We start from the raw sequence: 21,235 nt of genomic DNA on the forward strand, positions 1-21,235 counted from the left end.
TTGCTATAAATTTTCATGGATTACAGGCCACCTCCCTGACATCCTCCCCATTCCTTGTTATATCTTGTTTCTGCAATCGTGGGAAAGGGATACGGGACATTTCATCTGTGCTGTGCCAGATTTTCTTGGTGGTCCTTACTTCCTTTTATTTCCCATTTGCCAACATCTCAAAAAGCCCAAAGATTTTCTACAAAGCAGTACCAATTAATAGATTACAAATGATCTTTTAAATCACCCCCCAAAATGCTTTGAAAGTCTAGTGCATATAGTGAACATGAAAATGCTAATTACAAGGAACAAAAAATAAACTGGTTTGTGTTTCTAATTGGCCACAGCTACCAGCTAGAAGAGAGGAAGCAACAGAAGTACATATTGGAAAGCAAATCTGATTATTTAAAAAGGTAATACTTCTTTTTATTGGGAGTGTTTTAGCTGCTGTTTCAAATAAGCTTCATGAGGAAATGTGAAAAATTATATTCTCTCCATTTATTAAATTTTTTAAAAATATCACTATTTTTAATAATTACAATCTTAGACAAGGAAGTTTTCTTCTCAGTCTACTTTTTCTTGTTGCTTTTCTTTAGAAAAGGAGAAGCTTCTGTAAAATCTGTGCAACTATTTTGTGAGAAAGAATTAAAAAAGACTGCCTGACCTGATAAGCACTCTGGAAGAATCCGCTAAAAGTCTAAGAAATAGAAAAGCTGAGTGGCAAGAAGATTGCACTGACTATTTTGGTACTAAGACTCCTGTCTCATGTGCCACTCCTATCTGTTTTAAGCAGAAATGACAATGCCAGGCCAGTTGCTGACAGCCAGCTTCAACAGTAGAGCAAATAAATGTGTTTAAGAACGTCTGTCCTGCAGGTATGTCCAAGTTCAATTCCTGGCAGTGCTACGGACTTGCTGTGACACCAGGAAAGTTTCTTAACCTCAGTTAAAAAAAAACCGATATCATTATCTATATTCTTTAGCAGTTCATAAATTGTCTTCATTTTTGTAAAATAGAAAAAAACCCCAAAATATACATTCTGGTTATAGTAGTCTCTAGTCATTCTTGAAAGATGGGTATTCAGATTCAATGAGTGAATGCTGAAGAAGCCATTCCTGTTTAATTACACTCAAGAAAGAAATCCAAGAGGGTGTTTCCAAGCATAGGGCTCAAGTTCTAGGGCACAAGCACCCTCTGCGCTGAAGTCTGAAACCTGACAGTTTCTGTAAAAACAACAATATTCAGTTCTCTAAAAAGCTACGAGGGCAGTTCCAGATTTTATCGCGGTGTCGCTGATGACAACAGAACTTCTGATGTCATGGCAAAAAGTAAAGAATGGGCTATGAGCAAATGTACATCGAAATACAGTTCAGTCTTCCCAGAGAAGAGACGTTCACTCTAAATGAAGAAATAGCAGTAGAGTACTGATAAGAGAATTACTAGCAAGATTTGTTGTCTCTTGGTGAAGATTTTAAGGAAGATTTTTCTCTTGAGGGAGACAATGCTACTTCTCATGACGTTCTTTCACAAGTTATTAGCAGTTTCTCAATTTCAAAATAACACTCATTTAGTTACTAAGTACAAGATCTGCTACCTTTAATGTAGTACTTTCGTTAAAACTAATCTAAAAATCATAGTAGCAAGCAATTTCACGATTTCTATAGCTTAAGCACAATTTCATTTCCTGCTACTACAGGGGGACCATCAACTTGAAATTCCAGCCATTTTTATAGAGCCATTAAACAATTCAGTGTATTAAATCTGTTTGCTTTTACTTTTGCACTTGCCTTCATTTTTATCAAAATCACTTTCTCCCCCTCAGTTGCTCACACAAAAATAACATGCACTATTTCATACTTCTAATCTTCTATTCTTCTAGTGACAAAAGTATTGGTATATTATTTTCATCTGCGTCTGGTCTTAGAAGCAGACCTGTCCTCAGAACACAATGGAAGCGTTTGCCTTAGCAAGTGTTCCCCTCTAATTTATACTCCAAAAGCCTCATAATGGAGCAAAGTGCTGATACTGCTATTTTACAGGGAGGAAATCATGCCACAGAGAAGTATATTCAAAATCTGTTACAAGCACAAAAGTGAGACAGCACTGACTGCTAAATCATTTCAGAAACCTGATGCGTTATTCTCACCTGCTCCACACAGAGTTGATGAAGCCAGTGGTGGCCAGTGCACAGCTCCTGAATCACTCCTGGCTCAAAATATTTCAGGTGTGGTTCCCGTGATGCTGCCGGCCATGGATCTGGCAGCAGGGCCACGCTGATGCAGCAGTGGCTGAATAAATTCAAATTATTGGATTTGGAAGACACAAGGGCTGCTGAAGCAAACATCAATCTAGCCCTCAACGCTGAGACAAGTCCCATCCCGTATCTCAGAAGACTTCAGCTCTCCAAAGCATACAGTATGGGGGGGTTGGCTCTTATTCATGTAGGACTTTTAGTACATAATCCATAGGGTGAGTAAGTTTGGCCATACGTGCCCCATACAGTACACATTGAAAAGCAGACATGACATGATATGTGTCTAACATAGCCGTCATGACAGGTTCTTCCATCTGATATGCTAATGATCAGAAACTACAGCCTAGCTTCCAATCTGCATTTACTCAGCCTGGCTGTGTAGTCAACCTCACGCCAATATTGGTCTGTGGCTTAACTGGCTTTTTACTCTCTTCCATAGTCACCTCCTTCTAGACACATTTATAGAGCTCATAAGAACCATGAGGACCAATCCGACACATTTTCTGAATTCCTCGAGTATGACATGAAGCTACTCAAATATATGGATAGTCTAGGGATGAAGACGGAGAAGGTAACACAGGTTACAGCATAGTTTCAGCCTCTGTTGGAACGCTAGAGAAATGTCAACATCTAATTCACAACTAATCTAAATTCTAGCTTACTAATATAAGCAGACTGTAAATTAGAGTAATAAAGATTAGATATTTTTACTGACTCAGCAAACAGACCTTGATGTTTCAACCAGTTGCTTCCCATCCAACATATCTGTAAGGCCCACAAATATCGGTCATTTCTCTAAGTCAAGCTCTGACTAGAAGGATTGAGTATGCTATGAGGAATGTTGAGAAAGTTTCACTTTGAAGACAACATGAAGTAGCCTGGGTCTTCCCTGGGGAACATTTATGTTGTACCCAAGGGAAGGAATCCTAAGAAGAAATGTGTCCTAAGCTTGGGGGCTCTCAATGTAGGTGTTGGCTAATGGAATCCTTGGAGGGAATGGTCTCTAGCCTTTGGGATCAGAAACAAACCTCGACTGAGCAAGTTACAGGAATTAATTTAAGGGAGACAGACCACGTCTTTTCTCCTGCCTGAAAAGTTTACTGTAATCAATCCACTCTGACAGAGTAGAGAAAAGCAAACAAGACGGGCCAAGAGCTCCCACAGTACCTACAGCGCACGTATCCAACGTGGCCCAGTGTCCCTCCTCTACAGTCAATTTTGAGAAAGCAAGGAGAGGACAGCGGCAAGTATTCAGTGGTGAGTAGCTGGATAATGTTACTAGTGTTTTTTCCACAAGCAATCTTGCAGCCTTGAACGTTTTTATGCTCACAGCACTTTGTAAGACTTATTTTTCAGTTTTTCATTTTACAGTTGGGGAACCAATACAGAAAAAGCTGTGTTTGGAGAGCCCACCGAAGGTACCCAACTTCAGCATGACAATTACCAGGGTGTGCAATATCAGAAGTCTGACAAGTGGTTTTAGCCCACTCTGCCCCCAGCGAAATCAAAATAATTACATCTAACAACTAACACTATCCAGGCTATTCTGCTGTGAATAGTCCTGGGCATCTCCAGTTAGCTTACAGCTCAATGCATTATTTTGGTGACTTTATGCAAAACAGAAATACTTCCCATCATAAATTTCTACTATAGACAAAAATAACATGAGCACGTTAAGCCGCTTTCGCTTGTCACCCCTGATGAACTTCATACGGCAACCAGACCAAAGCCCCCGCTGAGCCCCTGGAGCTGAATGTGAAACAGAAATATCACAAAAAACCACTGCCAGCATCCCAGAACATGACTCATGCTGCTTAAGTACCAAATCATTACATTTAGAAGATTCTCGTCTGGATATTCGGTATGGGTAGATCAAGCCCTCTGAAACTACATTTGCTGAAGAAAGTAGACTGAGGCCTGACTGACTTGGTACAGCCTCCTCCTGCGCTGGGTAACTTCAGACAAGTCACCGCGTATCTCTGTATTACCATTTCCAAATGCAAAACTAATTACACTAATCCCCTTTGTGCAGCACTTAAACATCTATGGATGAAAAGAATTATCCTAAGAACTATTTACATTATTAGAGCAAAGAACTACAATACCATGTGGAAAGCCAGGGCCAAGTCTCTGCTGTCAGTTTATCCTCTTGACAGGTATGAACTCTAAGTTCAGAAATTACTACAAAACGCTCTTCGTAATTGACGGACCTTCCTGAGCAGAGTAAAATGGTGAACCGGTAAGGGAAAACCATTGAAACAATCCTGTTAATTGTCCTAAGGGCCGGATTTTCAAAGATGTCAAAAGGCAGAGGTGAGGTCTATATGTGGTAGGATTTTCAGAACTAAAACATTTATTCAAAGTCCCACTAAAATCAATGGAAGGTAAGTAGTGTAGCCTTCACAGACAGTCCCTGCAGCTTTAATCACTTTATTTATTGAAAATGTGACCCCAAGTAAACAAACTAAAAAGACATTGTTTGATGTTATTTGTATGACTGTTGTGGAAAACTTTGCTAGACAGAAATGTGACTTTTAAATTGCAGTTTAGCAACCCATAAATGCTAATGAAATCCCGTGCTGTCTGCCCTGTGATAATTTTTTCCTATTAAAAGCTTGTTCTTTTTTTAACCTAATAAGCACATCACTAGTCTAAGCACATTCATTGTTCAAAGTTTAAATTTATAGTTAAAATGAAAAAAGAGGTCCCCTACCAGTAACCAGAACTCTCTGGTTCTCTCATTATACATTAATTTTTCATGTATAGTCAAACTAATGAGCTACATATATGTCCTTGCACTTAAGAGAAGTCTTACATCTTTGCAATGAGTAGGTATATAAGGTGCAGACTGACTGTGCCACTTTCAGTTTCCTCCCAACCATAACAATAAAACTCAGAGAACATCCAAAAATTCTGAGGAACAGCAAAGTAACCCAAAGAAAAGATGAATGTGAACTATACATATAAATTAAAAAACCTGCCTATTGGTAAATCACCCCTTTTTCTCTTTTTGAGTGACGGTGCACAGTTTGTCACAGTGACTTAAACCTGGCCACTAAGTACCTGAGGTCCTGCAGCCTTTTGTACAAACCACTCTAGTACTTCTTTACCAACAGATAGGTTTAAGTAATGTTACAGCACATGGTGAAGGCAGGGATGGAGCTCCAGACAGCATCATCTCCAATATCTCAAGTATTTCTTGACAACGTCGTGTGCTTTGGAGAAGTACTCTGTAGTAACAGTGGGAGATTCATCTTAGCAGTCTGATAGCAAATTTTGACACAGTCTCCAATTGACTTCGACAGTCTGCGTGGAAATGGCTGAACTGTTAAACCCTTCAGAAAACACACATGAATAGCCTGAAGCGTTTCAATGTGTTAATACAGAAGCAGACAACCCCCGGCATAAAAGTATAAAAAACAAATTCTGCTTTAGAGGAAGAACACCAGAAATAAAATTTGGAGATTAAATAAAGCCTGCTGATTAAAAATTATAATTCTACCATGATTAGAGGCAGAAAATGAAGAAGGTCATTCATAAGAACATATGTATCTCCTGCAAAAGCCTCGGAGAAAGTGGCCTTGATGAAAGCAGAAATAGTAAACACCAAGCCCAAGACCTTAATGAGGCTAAGTGAGAGTTCAAACTCTTTTAGCCTTGGCAAATATTCCATAACAGCTTTAATAAATGATACAGAAGGGGAAAAAAAAAGGTAAGAAGCCACATGGATCTCATTCCCAGAATACGCAGCATGTGGGTGCTGGATGGCTTTCCTCACTGAAGTATTCCTGCCTCTTACCATAAAAAAAGATCACAAAAAAAGACAACTAGAAAAAAAAAGACAAAAAAAGAGCCAACTAGACAGCGACTGCTAAATGGATAAGATCCCTGCCTGCCTCAGCACTGAAAGATGGGTTCTCAACCCTTTCACTTACACAGGACAGGCTGGCTGCTCTCACAAGAGCTTGTAATGGCGTTTTCAGTGGGCTGGATCCAGGAGAAATAGGTAAAATTATTTAAGCTGGGTTACCCAGGAGCTAAAGGAGGTCAGAATAAGTGATCAGTGTAGTTCTGCTAGGTAAGAGCTTGAAGGTTTGGTACTACTGTGTATCTATGACCTAAAGTGAAAAATATTTTTGTTGACGTTCTTTCCAAAAACAATGCCAACACAGATATCCCAAAAAACATTAAACAGACAAAAATAAATATAGGAAGAACCGCAACTTTCAAAAACACATGCATTGTCCTAAATCTCTCTTTTGCGTAAGTACATAGTACATTATGTACTGCTTCTATTAGCAAATGAAGTCATGTGAAAACAACTAACAATAAGGAACGTCAATGTTAATATGCAAATTCCAAGATATTTTCAAAACCATTTTTTCCATTTCTAGAAAAATAAAACAAAAACTCTCAAACTCTCTTTTTGTGAACAATCTATTTGAGATGAGTATGATTTCACTCATCATGTGAGTACAAGTACTATTCAAAAACAGTTTTCTTGAAAGCATTTTCAAAATAAAAACTGTTTAAAACTTTTTTCCGTGTATGTGTTCCCATATCTGTGTGGAATGGGGTACAGCTGGGCTGTGGATGAAGTGTCTCTAAGCAGACTTAAGTATTTTTGGAAGAACACTGGGACAGTTCTTGTAAATATTAGACTGCTATGGTTATGCAATATGGTCTAATACTGGATTATTTTGAACTCCTCTGGAAATCCATTCTAGGGTAATATTGATAATTAATATCCATCAGTTTTAAGAGTAAGCTTGCAGCTTTAAAGTTCATATTTCTACAGAAAACTCTCCACAACAGGATGTGGCTTGGGTTCTTTTTTTCACCTACAGTAACACACAGCACGTTCTTCCTACTGTAATTTAAGCAGGATCCTGAGAGACTGAGTGGTAAATGATAAAATGTGCCTTTGTATATAGAAGAGGAACATTTCTGTGCCAGCAAATGATTGCCACGTGCAGATCTCTGATTGCCTAAGTCCTACTGACACGTATACACACCACCACATAAATTGACTGCCCCTCCCTTGTTGATACACATGTAAAATCCACGCCAAATAACCTTGTAAATACATATATATAGTTTTAACTAAAATACAAACAGGTATTATTTCTCCTACCAGTGAATTATAACCATTCCTGCTGCGCAATATATCATATGTTTAACAATGCATTCTACTCGCCAACTTAACCCCTGCTGTACCAGTTTTGGCAGGAGTGTCTTCTATAAAGCACTCTTGAACTACACCTCGCCCCATGTTTCTTTTCTCATCCCTCCTGTAGCTATCTAGTTTTCTCACCTCTCCCCTTTGTCTCCATCACCCCTTTGCTGTCTTCTTTTACACTTGCACTTCATGGATGGCACTTTCTCTTCCATTTCATAAACTCTGGAAACTGATCTCTGCTATGAATGCTATTACCGAACGTGCCACTTGGTATTTTTTCTGTACTGTATCGTGCCATACTATATTTATTCATGCACAAATACAAAATGTAATTTGAAGCAGTGATTTTTGTAATTTTTTTATCCCGTGCTGTTATTTTGCAAACTGACAAGTACATATGCATTACTATGTAAATGAACCACAGTAATAAAATCCAGATAAAACTTCACAGAAATGTAGGTAGTCAGAATGCAATGACCCAAAGTGGATCTTGGCCAGGACAAGAGGGCAAGCATCCTTACTCTTCTGGAAAGTGTCAGCGACCATACAATGGCTTGGACAAGTCAAAATCATAACTACATAAATATATACTTTAAATGAAATTTCCAAACACAGTACACCACCATCTATCCCCTTTTAATTACCTTGCATACCTGTCAAGGGTGCTAGAGCCTCATTAGCAAACACCTTCTCAGGGCTGCCTCCCACTGCAGCTTGCTGTAGCCCGAGACGCAGGAAGTGAAGGTCGTCATTTAAATTCAAGACAAAGCGACTGTAAAGCAGCACATTCTGCCCAAGATGTGGGGTTCCTGCAACGATGGCTAACCAGCAGCTCTCCACCGAGTTTGGCAGTTCAATTAATTTCATTAATTCAGTGGAACTCGGAAGAAACGCTCAAAAACAGGGCCGTAATTTCAAAATGTCAAGAGCTCTTTTGTTTCTTAAGTTTAGTAACACAGACATGAAAAGGTTTGATGTCCATTGTAATATTATACTTTATTTATTTGTTTGATAGTCATCTGGCCACCACACCCACCAGAATGGACTGAACTCAATGGATACTTGTCAACTCTCCCACGCAGGGGGGCTGCAGCCTCCTTCACCCGCAGCTGGACACCCCGTCCCTTGATGACTCCTGAACTGTCTTTCAGCCACCCAAAACCTTTTTCAAAAAGCATCTTCAGCTCCTGAAAAAAACCTGCAAGTACGTTGCATTAACATTGAATTTTTGCTTTTAATATCACTCAATTCTTATTTTTCTTTCCCATGCAGCTGGGTTTCAACACCTTATTTTTTTTTTATTTAACCTTGCTGACTTGCCTTCCACGACTGAAGTCTCAATTTACTGGTAAAGAAATACACAGTGTGGACACAGCACATTCGGCTGAGCTTGCAGCATATTCAATGCTATTCCAAAAGAAAGGGAGAAAAAGCATCAGAGCCCTATTTAACCTGCCTTGCTGCACTGAGGTCTTACTCAGCAATGGCATTCATAAAACCTTCAGTCAAATTCCTCCTCTACGCTCAGACTCCTCATGTATATACATCACGGCATGTTAAAGAAAGGAATCGCATCCCAGAGTGCCCAGGTGAAAGTATAACAAGAAGTTGTACCAAAACTGTCATAGACTAATATAATAAAGCAGAGGAGTTGTTAAAATAGTCTGAGAGTGAAACCATTGAATAATGGTTAAGAAACCCTCATTTGACGAAGCTTTCAGTGTACATCAGGAAAGCACAAGGAAATAAGCCTAGGGATCCAGACGCAGACAGACGGAATCAGCATCTCTGGACTCTAAGCTTTCATTTAACAGGAGGAAAATACAGTTCCCATCTTCATACGAAACATGACTTTCTTGTTCCACCCGCATTCAGACAGACTAAAACAATACCTCAGAAGAGCACGAACTTTCCTCCTCATCTCTGTAGGGAAATAACTGAAACACACATGGGTGACCCTTTAAAAAACACTGCTGCCAAGTGCATCACTGCCAAAGAATTTACCGACTCTTTTTATACAAGACCCTTGCCTATCGCATACCAAGAAGAGGTTTATTTCATTGTGAGTAGCTCCCTCTCAGAAAATACTGGACACTTAAGAGCATCACGACAGTCTTTTCCTCCACTTTTCACTGCCACACATTAGCTGTTGCCACATTTATTTCCCTTTTTATATATCTTGATCACTGGGATTCTACTATTGCAGCACTTGCAGCCTAGGAAATCAGTTTCCTCCTGCTGCTGAATACCTAAAATACAGAATTCTCCCACGTTTTTACATGATTACTTAAAATTAAAGAATAAGTCCTTTTTTTAGAGTATTTTTTATTTCAGAAAGTTATTTGGGGTTATAATTTTAAAACGTGGCTTTCATTTTCATGCTCACAAACTACGTCTGTTATGAAAATACTTAATAGCAAGCTGCTGCCTAATTAGATGACTTAATGTTGCAAAACTCTGTATTTAAAAGCAAAAGAACTGCCAAAGAAGATCAAAATCAGATTTTTTTTCCTTTGTTTGCTGTGATGTGCATTTTTTTCTAGTTATATTATGTACAGAAAAGAAGAGCTGAATGATAAGTCCGAGAATTCACATTGTGTTTTCTTTATAAATTAACTGGGATGTTTATAGCTTGTTTTCTTTTTTCTTTTTTTTTTTTTCAAAAGTGATATTTAGAAGCCAATAACCCAAAGGATATTACGGAACTCTTTAACAGTGTTCGATAGGTAGATGACCTAGCTGCGGTGTGATTAAATAATCTAACTGCTGGATCAATGAATGCAGCATGAATTAAAATGGCTGCAAGCTTCTCCAAGCATAAGATTAGAGATCCAAAAAAAAGGTTTCTTTTACTTTTTATTTTACATTTCAAAGAAAATATAACCATTTATTTTAAGAAAAATGATCCATGTTTTCCTGACAGAAATAATAGAGTATTATTCTAACGTATGGTGACTAAACCGTATATTTTTATTGTCAAAGATCTGACTACATTTTGCCATTCTCATACTGAACAACCTCATTCAAGGAAAAAGCAGTCTCTGCTCAAGAAACATAATGGTGCTAGGATCTGGTCCAAAGTGAACTGTTATCTCACGCGTGAAGATAATGAATGTTAATTTAAAATAATGTTCTTTCAACTCCAGGGTTTTTTTCATATAATCAATCAGGCCTGAAAATATGTGCATGCGCTCTCATTCTCACACGCTCACGCTCCCTGTCACTCATACATAAACACTTCATTATATATTCTCATTCCCAGATATTCAGAAGAAAATCTTCTGCAGGTGTAAACTAATATTGCTCCTCTAAAGCCAACAGTGCTGCACCAAATTACGTCAGCAGACACCGGTCCTCTCGCACGTATACTGTGACGTGTACACCGACTTTCACTTAATGTGTATTTCAAGCCAAACTCTCCCTTTCTTCCTTTCATACATGCATTTCCCAGCTCTTATTTGCTCTCAACAGACAACCGCTATGGCCTCTCATTAACTCGCCCCTCAAGGTCTCTTATCTCCACCAAATACCGCGCGGACACACAGCTATACACAGCTCTCTTCTGCAACCGAGGAAGGAGCTCTTGGTAAATGCTAGAAGAGAAAGGGCGCTGCAGTGGGAGGCTGCAAGGCATCCGGAGAGGACACAACAGGCTTGACCTAACAAGGAGTACATTTTAACATTAGTAGCTAAAATGTTCAGTTATTACAGTAAACAGAATTTAAAACATTCCAAAATGGAATAAATAAAAATTCTGCATGTGTAAAAGCAGAAATCATGATCTAAATGATTATTGTTTAGGAACTAGTATGGGGAAAAAAGTATTCTATAGCTTTCTACATCATAAAATTGGCTGATTTTTGGCACCTGTTTAGGAGACATTTGAGATTGGCAATGGCTGGAGACAAGACTCTGGATTACATGACATGCTAGTTTGATCAAGAAATGCAGTTCTCATGTAAGAAAAGCCAAGCGGATATTTGGATACCATTCCTCCCCACTGGCCCAGGAAACACTGTAAGTGCTTATCCACTAACTTGGCAGAGCAAACCACGTTCTGCTTCTGGGCTCCTTGGTGCACCTGTACTCAAAGCATCTGCACCCTCAATTAGCTTTAGCTGATATTTATCAATATTTCTTGTACCGCTATAAGGGACAAAAATCATTCCATTTTATTGAGAGCTACATGTCTGCAGAAATTAGTGCTAGAAGTTAGGCGTATACTTGGATGACTTGCAAATGGGTTGTTTTTATAAAACTTCTTAAAACTATTGAGAAAAAGAATGTCAGCATGGATTAGAAAACCTAATAAAACTGGCACCTGGAGATACCTGACTGATAATCCATATTTCCTAAAAGGTACAAGTTGACTAACAAGAGGAGATCTCATGTCTGGAGTCACAGAGAAGTTCGGAGTATGCTTCCAATTAGGAGGTTTTATAAAGAAGCCCTCTGGGAGCCAGCGCAGTGGAAAGTGCACAGGAAAAGGAAGAATCTCTTTCTTACAACAAATATTTCCTGTAAGTCTATTTACTTCAGGTCAGTGTTAAGAAGAAGAAGAAAAAGAAGACAAAGCTACAAAACTGAAAGATGCAATTACAGCTTGAGAGTGTCCATGTTTCTTGCTTTCCAACACTGTCAGTCTAAAATGCTTCCAGGTGTGCATCAGCACTCTCCTTCAAAAAGATATGCCAGTGAGCCAGTGAAATAAAAGATTTTTTTTTTAACAAGCAAACAAACAAACAAACAAACAAACAAGATTTTAATAGGGCAGCTTTCAAATAACGGGACGTTACATTCTAGTCAGACCGATAAGGGGTCAGGCACCATGAGTTACCAATGAGCAAAGTGTACACATCCCTTCTCACTCTTCCCCACATTTCACCAGGAAAAGTTTTCAGAAAGCTATTTTCATTGGTTAAAAAAAATTAAAATTCTCCTTTTCTATTGAGCAACTGTTAGTGTCAATGCCAAATTAGTCAGTGTGCCGTACTATCTTCAAATGTCAGCTTGCACGTGATGACTGACACTGAAACATCCAGCTTCCTGAGAAAAGGTTTGTGCAGTCAGTTCTTAGGAACGTCCTAAAGTCTCAACTACAGTTATATGAAGCTAAAAATGGTGCCAGTCTGGTTCCTATGAAAACAACTAGTAACAATTCTTTGCTTTAAATTAATACAGAAGAGGGAAAAAAAGGTGTTCTGAGATTTCTGAACCGCATAACAAAGAAAGAATAGAAGCACAAGGTGAGAACATTACTCTTTCTAAACTCCTTGTTGCACAGCGCAGAAAAGGACTGCCCAGATTTTGCAGGTAAATACTAACGAACAGGATGAGTCAAGGTAATTTTCAAAATTCACAGGTTTTAAATGTATGTTCTGTGATTAACAAAAAATAAAATCAAATTGTGTGATTATTAAACTTGCTTTCACGTACATGATTTCCATAATTTTGAAACTATATTAAAATCCTCAGTTTCCTGACGTATCTGTTTGCTAGCTTTCCTAATGTAAAAATAAGCCTTTCTTCTCATAATAGTATCAGCTTTTCCAGTAAAAATCTTTATATTTCTTCTTTTACCAGTTTCCTTTATTTACAATTAAGGCTTTCTACAAGATACAGGATTTAAGATATACAGAAATTGTTAAAAGTCACTAACAGAAAAATGTTATTCCTGTTTCCTCTGTTCATAGATACTGTAAATTCCTTCAAAACTGATATACATGTAGGAAAAGTGTCTTAACTTCAATGGGAACAATCATCAATATAAAATCTAGCAAGTGCAAAGATAACAATAGTCATACTGTTGATATTCAAAAGGCATGAATACGTAACCTTGCATATACCAGTAAAAGGATCAAAAATATAACATTATGTAAAGTTATACAGTCGAAACAAATTGTAATTGTGTTCTTCTTTGAATATTGGAATTGTACATAAAGTTTTAATTTTTAAAAATGTTTTATGAAAATAAACTTGATTCCTCAGTATGTTCCAAGGCCTATGCATTTTTATGCCTGAGGGAAGCAAGTGCTTATATGATGAAGGTCTCCGTCGTAATATTAATATTAATCTATTGGTAAAAATGAAATTTCTACAGTGAACATCATCAGTTTTCATCAGTGAACAATCTGTGGCCTGTGATTACATATTATGAAATTGCAGTTCTTTTGTTTTGATTTTGTACAATTTTGAACCTGAATCTTAAGCAATTGTTTGGGGAGAGGGGATTATGCATGAACACTGGGTTTACGCTTGTCCCTGAAGTCAGTGACAGCTCAGCAGATACTGGTCACAAAATTAACAACCAACCAGAAGGAAAACTGGAGAAACAAAACCCCCACCATTTTGAGGCAAAATTTCCCCTTTAATTTGTGCATGCGAATGCACATGCTGCAATGTTATGCAAGGCACAGACTATCTCCTCTTCGGAAGTTTTCTTTTACTGGCAACGACACCAGGAAAATAGTAATAAGGCACGAAGAGCCAATGCAGACTTGGCTGTTACTTGGATTTTGACTTGAGAAGCATCTGCAATTGTAAACAGGTATCTGTAGTGCAAGATCCTCTTACTGAATGCATAAATGTTGTGTGAGACTTAACAGAAAATGATGATAGCGTGTTAAGAAAGATAAAGCTCTCTTGTCTCTCAGATCTTGTCAAAGATTTGTTGAGCAATAAACGTATCTTACATCCTTTTAATTTATTTTTCACCGTATATTATTTCTAGCTACTTTGGGATTCTGCTAATCGTTTTCTCTCAACTCCATTTTGTTTCACTTCATCGCTTTTCCAAAACGTTCCAATAAAACCTAACGTTGAAAGAGAAGAATCACTCTGCTAAAATTAGTGAACTAAGTACCATATCCCATGTGTCGCTGCATGCGACTCCCATCCACCTATCTTTAAAAGACCAGATAATAATGCCGTGCTCGAAGTGCACGAGATCAAAGTACAAATATCCACTTTCCAAAATGCTGCTTTTGAGTACTACACCTACTAGGAGACTCCTATGGTCTGTAACTAAAACATCAGTTAAGTTAGCTGCATTAAAATCATATATTTGAATAAAAGGCAAGTTGGTTTCACGTTTATTTTTAACATACTAACAAAGGAAAAGGAAATGGAGCATAGGAGAAATGAGAGGTAAACAGCAATATGTTTAACTCGTCTTTCTTTAAATTACTAGATCTCAAGTCAATAGTATTCTATTACGGACAAAAATTAATTAACACAGTGAGACCAGTTCTTTGCATGCAAAGAATGCAATTTCCACAGAAAAGGTGAATGGGATGTTACTGGTATTTTTTTCAGGTATGCTTGACTTCATTTTTTTAACCAATAAGTGGATTTTAGCACTTCAGATTTCACTGTCTCTGGTGCTAAAATTATTTGCTAAGAATTAGTTTTATATCATACTACAATTGAGAGTTGTATGAAGGGTGATAATCATTAATTCACAATGTTTTTTTCTGCAATTATTTAATCTTGGAATTTAACACTGAATATAGTGTAGAGGTATATGCAAAGATATTCTGACTGTTGTACACTGGTAACAGTATTTTACTTACATTTTAAAATATTTTTGTAATTTTGAAATTACAAATATTATGGTGCTGCCATCTTAACCAATAATGTGCTTTAAACTCAAATTACACGACTCCATACTTTAACAGCAGAAACTTCTGCACTTTAGTGAAGTGGAAAATGAGAGACTGGAAGAAAATCAAAACCAGTCGTTTGTACACAAAACTCCCAATAACTACACTTTGGATTTACCTATGTGGTAGAGCTATAGGATCAGGCTCTGACGGGATATCACCAAAGCTGGCTGACCTAAAATTAGACGCCATGAGCTTAAACTTGGGTTCATGGGCACGTCACAGTGTATCACCACTGTGCCTGCTGTGGCCTGCCCACAAGACTAAAAGACCCTGCTCATCTCAGGGAGAAAAAAAAAACAGAAGACAGACATAAAAAATATTAATGGAATCTCACTAAAACACTACAAAAAAACCAGCATTTAGCAAAGCTTATGATTCAAGTTAGTTCACCCTTTAATAACTTGTGTATTTAAAGTAATTGATTGCAGCCATCTTACATCAAACCACATTTTAAACCAACTGCGTTAGTACGAATTCAGACACTCGATGAAACAGTGTAATTAGAGCAAGTAACTTACTCCTTTTGAAACAAATATAATGCTAAAAAGCCATTTTGCAGTTATTTGTCTAGTTTTACCCATAAAAAAAGATTCTTTGTATAGTTCAATATTCACAGCTTAGTTAAAAATAAATAAACAACAAGAGTTCGGACTTGCTCAATTAACTTGATGGCAGACGTTGGCTTAAACAGATGATAAAACTACGTTTAAAGACTAGAATTGAAAATCAGGAAAAAAATCGGCTCAACCCAGCCGTGGTGTGGCAAGGAGATGGATGCAGAGAGGCCTCTGAAATCAGAGTTCTGTGTGCCACAGGGGCTTACCCCTTCAGGCTCGAGGCCACAGCATTTAGTATACTGTACACCCCCACTCTGGTATTTATCAACCTCCTTCCTGTTATCTCCACTACATCCAGGAATGAAGGGGTTTTTTTGAGAAATGTTATCTTCCACCATTTAAAGAAAAAGTTGAGCTTTATTTCAAGAAAAAGTTTTCCACGCTTGTTTTGCATTTTATATAGATGACAAGATACTCTTTCACCAAAACTGAATTTACATCTTTATACTGCACTGAAAATTACCGAAAACTTTTTTTAGGAATGTAAGAGTTAACTTATTAAGTAATTCCTGCAAAATGGAATCATTACCTCATCTTATAAACTACCTCTTTTGCAGGCTATATTCTCCCGACTGGCAGATTAAACTTTAGAACAATAACCCAATTATGGGCTAAATTTACATTCAGCTGATCAAAAATCATCCAGAACCTGACAAGACCAATCTTTGTTCACAACATTTAGCGCAAGCAACACTGACAGACTAAAATGTATGAGCCATATAAAAGATGACATATGTTGCACTGCCCAGCTACCAAGGGCACCACGCTCCAAGTACCACGCAAGTACTATGGGGGTGTTCATCACATCCTGAGACTGAAAAAACTCAACAAAAACCAACACAAAAATACCTCTGCAGATCAAGAACATGATCAGACATTAACTCCTAAACAATCACTGCAAGAAGGATGGCTAAAGAAAGTCCTATTACATGGAAGGAAAACAATCCCAATTAATAAAATCAGTCGTTAGGACTTGAAATAAATGTATATATTTACTGGATAGACATGGGAAAAAGAATTGCTCCAACAATTCTGACCTAACTCTTGCAAAAAAATAAAACCCATCTACTTTTCCTCATTCAGGAAAGTAAATTCTTCTATGCACCTGGCCACTAATTTAAAACAACTCAGCATTTTATGAACCAAGTTCACCACTGGTGTGAGACACATACACTTTGCATGGATTAATTTTGTTTATAGTTTGACTTAGCATTTGTAACAACCTACATTATGAATAAAAGATTTCTTCTACTGACACATATGGCACTCTAGAGCTAGCTAAAAAGCCATTTAAGAAGAAAATCAGAAGTTTACTGAAGACATCTTCCATTGCCCTCTTTCAGACAGATTCACTGCCTGAAGCCCTTACACGCTTCCAGAGCTAAACGCTCTGAATGACTGTGGAAGGCTGTAACTATGAAAACTAGTTAGAGGTATGTCCAAAATTTGCAAACTTTAGTTGACTAAAGTTGGGTACTCAATTCCAAAACAAGTCTCCCAATTCCAAAATTTCCCCTGATTCTCAAATTGTGTGAAATGAGACAATTTTCTAACAAACTAGACAATGAGAGCTTTAGATACCTACAATTAACACCTTTAAGTGTTGTCTTTTATCTGTTTCTTTTTGAAGTATTTCATCCCAGTTCAGAGACTGCAGCAGGCACAGTTCAGTGGTCCTCAAGCTGCAGTTCACCAGTAGAAATGCACAACAGTCTAGATGTAGCCTAAGCCACTTCAAGGTGAGTTTGAGGCCAAATTCATGGTCCTTCCACATCATTTTCTTCACCAGGACCACCACGTCACTAACAGCACCCCGTAGGTCATATTTACCTGCAAGGTGGAAATGCTGAGCACGCTTCACAGCCTTTCACCATCCCATTTGCTCTAGAGATGACATTAGACTGAAAAGATGATCCAGGCTTTTCCCCTGCAGAAGCCTCAAGTCTTTCCTAAACAGTCCCTTCTACTCTTTGCTGGAAGGGCAGGCGGGACCCCCAGGCAACCTGAACACCAGCTGCATACAGACCACTTACACCTACAAACAGTACGGACACACAGCAGCAGATTACAGCAGCCACATATTGTGCACACAGCAATTACAGTCATGAAATTCTTGTTACTTCTGTAGTGCTCAATTTTTCCTGAAAAGTTAGGACGTATTGCTCTCACTCACAATACATAAGAACTAAGACAAACTACTAAGAATTTTAGTCCATGGTGAACAGACTCAATTTTTTTTTTACATTTATATTTAAAAATAATAGCTGTAAGTGCTTGCTTAGATTAAAAAAAAAATAAATACACCGGTTTAACTGGTACGGAGGGCACTTCCCTGTTAAATTAGCGCTATAAAGTTCCAAACTGTGGAAGAAGACCACCAAAGTCTTAAGATCCCCACCCAACATCCATACACTCACAACTCCCCTTACATGGCTGACTTCATCAGTAGCTAATTTCCATCACGCTATCCAGCTCATGAGATGGAGTGGAAGAGTCATTTTCCTCACTTAGGCCTTTGGTGCTGAATCCGATACCAAATATCAGTTGCAGATGCCTCTTCCTGATGGCAGAGACCACCATCCACAGCACAATCAACAAAGAGTCACCAACACAGTAACTTTTTTTCCCCACTCATTAAAACCAAACTCACCATCAGAAAGATAAAGTGCTCTCTGCTGTACTATACAGCCCGTGACCCCTTCCCTTCCCCATACCAATATCTGGTCAAAGCAGAGAGAGTTTGTTTAGGCATGGAAAAGCTGCCATTAAACATAAATCCACGCTGGGAATTATTCTGTGAGTACTTTCACTTTTATACGAACGTGCAGTCAGCAAACGGTCTTCTTCCCTAAAGACTTTCTGTAGCACGCTCAGTATGGTTGATAACAAAATTAAAAAAAAAAATAAAAAACTGTGGAGACATGCCAGGATCTTCATGCTGAAGGATGAGGGACTAGAAAAACCCAAGGGACTGCAACCTGAACCACAAACTGGCACTTCCACTCCCACTCTTCCCCCCTCCTGACACCTGTCTCAGTGATCACCCCTAAAGAATTAAACAATTTCCTACAAAGAATAGCAACAGAAGTAAGAAAAAAAAATAAAAATCAGCATATCTAGGAAAATAAAGCATTTTCTACTTTTGGTCATTTCCACTGCAGTAAGATCTTCTCAAAACAAATAGTATTACTCCTACAATACAGAGACCGTGGCAGATGATTCCGGGATGTTAAAATGCCAAATTATACTATTATAAAACCAACCAACACCAAATTAGTTTTTTACCCCTTTTCCTCTTCTCAAGCCACCTCAGCTCTAGCCTTGGTAAAGTTCCGTTTGCCATGTTTGCAGAAGACAAAAAACAAATTCCCCAAGCCTGCTGTTTTCAGGATAAGCCCCAAAAGACACACAAAGTTTCCCAAGTCCTTAACATCAGTATTTTACAGGGGGACTGTTCTCTGAAGGTCAGGAAAGCGCGCCGAAGCTCCCCATCACCCTCACCATAGGAAACCCCACAGCTACGCTTGCATCCCTCCCCCGTCAGAGAAAGGAGAGAGGACAGACAGGCCTCTGGAGAGCCCCTGAGTTAGGGGAACAAGGAAAACACCTCACAAAGTGAACCGAGTGGAGTTATTTGGAGACACGGTGTCGGGGATGGACACACACAAACCCCCCCCAAAACCACCGAAAGCAAGCCCCTCGGTAGTTCATATTCTCCCGAAATCCGACCGCCGAGTCCAGCGGGGCTCCGGGAGGGCCCTTTCTGCCCGGGGGGAGAGAGTGAGCCGTTCCGGGAGGGCTCCGGGAGGGCCCCGGCCCGCAGCAGCCGGTCCGCCCGCACGCCCCTCGCCCGCAGCGGGGGGAGACGGAGGAAGCGAGCGGAGAAATTGGTCCCTTCCCCCGCTCCCCGCGCCCTCACCCCGGAGCAGATGGGGACGGCGAGGAAGCCGCCGGGGCCGTGCCGGCGGCCGGGGCGCTCCGGGAAGCTGGGGCCCCCCGGCCGCCCTCTCGGCGGAGCCGGGCGGTGAGGCCGTCCGCGCTGCGGGGGTGGCCCGGCCCGCCCGCGGGGAGGAGGGCCGGGGCTCTAAGTTCACCCCTTTCCCCGTCCCCTCCTCTGCCCCCCCGCGGGGAAGGGGAGCCATGGCCCCTCTCCCGCCGCGGCCGGCCTGCGGGGGCCCGCCGTCTCTCTCCTGTGGCGACTCGGCGCTGTCGAGCAGCTGCCATTACTCGGGCCGAGACCCGTCCTCCAAGCAGACATCCCCCCACCCCAGCGAGAAAACGCGGGGGCGGCGGGGGTGTGTGTAAGGGAAAGGAAAGCAGGTGGGGGGAACTGGGGAGCAAAGCGGTCGCCCCGTGTGTGGGAGAAGAGCGGGGCCGGGGGGGGTGAGGGGGCTGAGGCCGGGCCGCGCCACACCCCGCGCGGCCTCGCCTCTCACGCGAGTCCCCGGCTCGCCCGCTCCCTGCAGGCCCGGGCGGAGCGCTGGAAGCAGCGATTCTCTCCCACCCCGCCGCCATCCCCTCCCGCCCCGACCCCGGGCTGGCTGCAACTCGGCACCGGGGGCGCGGGGGACCAGCCGCCGCCCCCTCCCAGCCGAAATCCGACCGGGGAAGGTGTGAGGACAAAAATAATCGCCGTTAATAATCACACGCGCTCGGCCGCCGTCCCCTTCTCCTCCTCGATTTCCAAGCGGGCTGCCAAGTAATCCTGCCCACTCCGAAAAATGAAATAATAATAATAATAAAAAATCCCGCCTTCCATCTCCCCCCTTCTCCCGCGGCCCCACACATTTTATTATGAAGTATAATTGCTCCCTCCCCCCCCCATATGGCACCCCGCCGGGCAGGATCACCCCCTCCCCGGGTGCCCAGCCCTTCCCCTGTCCCCTCTCCCCCATCTCCTTGGAACAGTGTGTACATGATTTTGTAGTTTTTTTAAGGCGCCATGTTTATAATCCTCCATCATATTAAAAAAAAAAAAAAAAATTCCACCCAGCATGAGACGCGGCGCCTCCCGCACCCCAAAGCCGGGGAGGCAGACACAGAAATATCCACAGGGCTGTAAATTCACCCCCACCCCCCCCCGCACACACACCCCTCCTCCCCAGACTTAAAAGTCTCTCTCACCTTGTGCTGCTGCCGCTGCTTCTGCTGCTGCAGGGGGGGAGAAGTTAAGCCAGGGGAAACTTTTCAATCCCTTCCCCAGGCCGCTGCTGCCTCCTCCTTCCACATATTTTTTCCCTCAGAGTTTTATTGTGTCTGAATTTTCTCTCTCTCTCTCCTCTTCTGTCTGTCCACAGTTCAGGTTTCTGGGGTAAACAGGGTTTAGGATGGTGCTAGGGATATTTGGGAGAAGGAGAACTCTAGTGGTGTCTGCTGGAGTTGCTGTTTGTTTCTTTTATTATTTTTTTTTTAATAATGCATTTGAAACGGATCTTTAACTATTTATTATATATGTATTTTATCATACTCTTAGGTCTGGATCCTATCTTATTGCAGAGGAAGAATGTGCTGCTTATCTGGCCCTGGTACATGC

The 21,235-nt window shown here is 40.4% G+C and overlaps 1 protein-coding gene across 4 annotated transcripts in view; it reads right to left on the minus strand.

Moving 5' to 3' along the window:
• Positions 1-21,033, minus strand: part of ZMYND11 (zinc finger MYND-type containing 11) — a 107,174-nt gene extending 86,141 nt beyond the window's left edge. For all 4 annotated transcript variants that reach the window (XM_054190140.1, XM_054190138.1, XM_054190139.1 and 1 more), the window contains exon 1: positions 20,827-21,033. The gene's annotated coding sequence lies outside the window, so the exon portion shown is untranslated. The remainder of the gene's footprint in view (positions 1-20,826) is intronic.
• Positions 21,034-21,235: the final 202 nt, after the last annotated feature.

This window comes from Rissa tridactyla, chromosome 2 (assembly GCF_028500815.1).
Source record: "Rissa tridactyla isolate bRisTri1 chromosome 2, bRisTri1.patW.cur.20221130, whole genome shotgun sequence".
Lineage (NCBI taxonomy): Eukaryota > Metazoa > Chordata > Aves > Charadriiformes > Laridae > Rissa > Rissa tridactyla.